This window comes from Ictidomys tridecemlineatus, chromosome 16, assembly GCF_052094955.1.
Source record: "Ictidomys tridecemlineatus isolate mIctTri1 chromosome 16, mIctTri1.hap1, whole genome shotgun sequence".
Taxonomy (NCBI): Eukaryota; Metazoa; Chordata; class Mammalia; order Rodentia; family Sciuridae; genus Ictidomys; species Ictidomys tridecemlineatus.
Window position 1 is genome coordinate 53,723,581 of NC_135492.1, and position 3,187 is coordinate 53,726,767.

Here is a 3,187-nt window from a genome sequence, read left to right on the forward strand (position 1 = left end):
CTACTGAATACTTGGACATTCGTGTTTGAAACTTTGTGTGATCCAACTTCTCACAATTGCATCAGAAGTCCGATAAGAGGGCTACCGTTCACTGCTACCCCCAGGCACCTGGGACAGCTTCAGCGGAACATAGTTTCGGTTCTCTGGTGCAGCTGATTCAGTCACAACTTCAAACTACTGAAGATTTAAGGGAATAAAATTTGGCGGAAGATGAACTGCAGGCACGTAATTCCTTCCCTAAAATTCTTGGGACCATATATATATTCCTCCATTTTTTTTTTTATGGAATACGGCTGTATACCAGTTAGTACCCCCACAACTGAGCCCCACCCAGGTCACACCCCCATGGCCTCATCCGGCACTTCGGTAGCAAAATGCATGCACTTGCACACTGAGTGCATGAGGTATCGGGCCCAAGCTCTGCAGGTCAGAGCTTGTCACCAAAGTCCACCTGATGGCAAACATGCGGGTTTCATAGCAGTGGCTAAGGGTTGTCCTACCTAAGTGCATTTCCTGCAGCGCTTGGGGAAATGCAATACTGTTTCCTACTATCATCTGAACATAGATTTCTGAATGCTATATGTTTTAAAAATTAAGATTATAATTTGGAAAGAGACAAATGGAACACCTCATTCAACAAGATCCATTAAGGCAGGAAGAACTTTTAATATTATAGCAACAGAAAACCTCTCATTACCTCTTGCTTAGTATTACTTGAGGTTAAAACATTAAACTTTGAGCCCTCTTTGGGGAAGTATAGGGGAATTCCAGGCAGCTCCAAGAGTAAATTCTCTGTATCACAACTGCAGATTTCTGGAGCATTTTGAGTTTTCTGAGGAAAGTTATTTAAGTACTGAGAAGAGAGAGTTTAATTTCCATTCTACCTTGGAAGAGGCTCTGGTTTGCTAGAAGGTACAAGGGATAGATGTGGCAACAGCTACTCAAAATGGTACAGCTAATCATGAAAAATAATATGGAATATACTAAAAATTTTTAGAAATACAGCTACTATATGATCAGCAATTACACTTCTCAGTATTTATCCAAGATCACTGAAAATAGAATCTGGAATAGAAGAGAGATTAGCAATCTCACCAACTCTGCAGCACTAGAAATAATACCAAGAAAGGTCAACAACCAAATGTCCATAGAATGGGGAACAGATAAGAGAAAATGTGATGTATGCATGCGACAGAATGTATTTTAAAAGTCCTACATGCACATAGGGTAATAATGCCTGACTCATTCTACTGTCTTTCCTATCCCCAGGCCCCTACCCTCCCTTCACTGCCCTCCCCCACCCTTAGAGTGAGTTAGCATCTGCAGAGCAGAGGAAACCTTCGGACTTTGGTTTTTGAGGATTGGCTTATTTCACTCAGCATGACACAGAAAGTACTTTGAAGTTACAGAGCTTCATGACCGAGCAATATGAACTGAGGCACAGAGGACACATTTTCTCTGCTGTTCCTGAATACAGACACAGCAGAAAATCTTCAGGCATGTCTCATTATTCAGAGTAACTCAAAGAAAATTTGGCCTTATACTTATTTCCTTAAAACATGAGTTCCCCAGTAATATGATTTTCATAAAACAATGCCATCTTCACTGACTAGTACTCAGTACTGTTAACTATGTTCCTCTGTAGTTTCAGTCATACTTTTAATCCTCTACAAAACATGGGACTCAAGTTCTTAGAGTTGAAAACTGACCTAGAATAGGGACAAGTGGTACAACTGTTGTTTTTATGGAAATGAACGACAATCAGAACACAGATGAAATATCTAAAGTCATCAGTCACTTTCTCTTTTTTTTTTCCTGCTATTTTCTAAGTACCATAATCATAGGCTTTTAGTAAGTGTTCAAATACAACTTTTAGTTAATAAATCTAATGACAAAGTGAGGGATCATGAGGAAAAATTTTTCCTGAATATTCTTTTCATTGACTCAACTGCCAAAGCTCCTGATTCCCTATGTCAGAAACCGTCCATACTCAGAACACCCGAATCCCAGGGTTTGGCACCCGTTGTCGGGGAGAGGCCTCCAGGGCTGGAAGGAGGCTGCAGTCTGCTGACCTGTCCATACGCTCAGGGACCGAGCCCAGGCTGCTGTTGTGCCCGTTTGCTTTCCAGAACAGAAACCTCTATTTGCAAACTATTTTTGTCAATTTAGATATGACTCTCATTTCACTGGAACACAGATAGAGAAGTTCTCCTGACAAACAAAATATGGCAACCAACATGTAAGACATTCTGCTGCCTCCTGGAGGTTTTCTCAAGAAGAGGATTTAGTATCTCTTCTCAACTTAGGTATGTATCAAAACGATCATCAAAATAAGATTCAGTGTGAATATCAGCTATTAATTTGTAGATAAAATAGTAGTGCTATACAGAGACTTAAGCAGCTACTTGTCATTTTAAAGTTGAGTTGAGCCGGATGGCATGTGCCTGTTTTCCCAGAAGCTCAGGAGGCTAAGGCAGGAGGATCGGAATTTCAAGACTAGCCTCAGCAACTTAGCAAGACCCTGTCTCAAAATATAAAATAAAAAGGGCTCGGGATGTGGCTCAGTGCTTAAGTCCTCTGTGTTCAATCCGGGGTAGCAAAAACAAAAAAAAGAAAAAAGAAAGAAAACCACAAAGAAACAGTTGAGAACACTTCAAAATTTTAAGTGACCTGATTTTATTAATAAGGATTAAAAAATGTTGATACTATTAAGTTGAAAAGCATAGGAGTTTTATTTTAATCCTTTCTCTGCTGCAATGGTTTATTTTTTAACTAATGAATATTCTTGGGGCTGGGAATGTGGCTCAGGCGGTAGCGCGCTCCTCTGGCATGCATGCGGCCCGGGTTCGATCCTCAGCACCACATACCAACAAAGATGTTGTGTCCGCCGAGAACTAAGAAATAAATATTAAAAATTCTCTCTCTCTCTCTCTCTCTCTCTTTAAAAGAAAAAAAAAAGAATATTCTTATATTGTATATATTAAAGCCCTACTTGGTAATTCCTAAACTCTTGGTTTCAAACACTCCACAAGAATTTAACAAATCATGTTTCCTGTATCTTCTAATTCTGCACTCTACTTCTTGCTAGCAATCATGTCATCAGACCCCAGACTATTTTTAAAAAGCTCACAAAAAGCTATTAGACTGCTTTTTACCACCAAAATACAGAAAATTAGCCTTATGAATG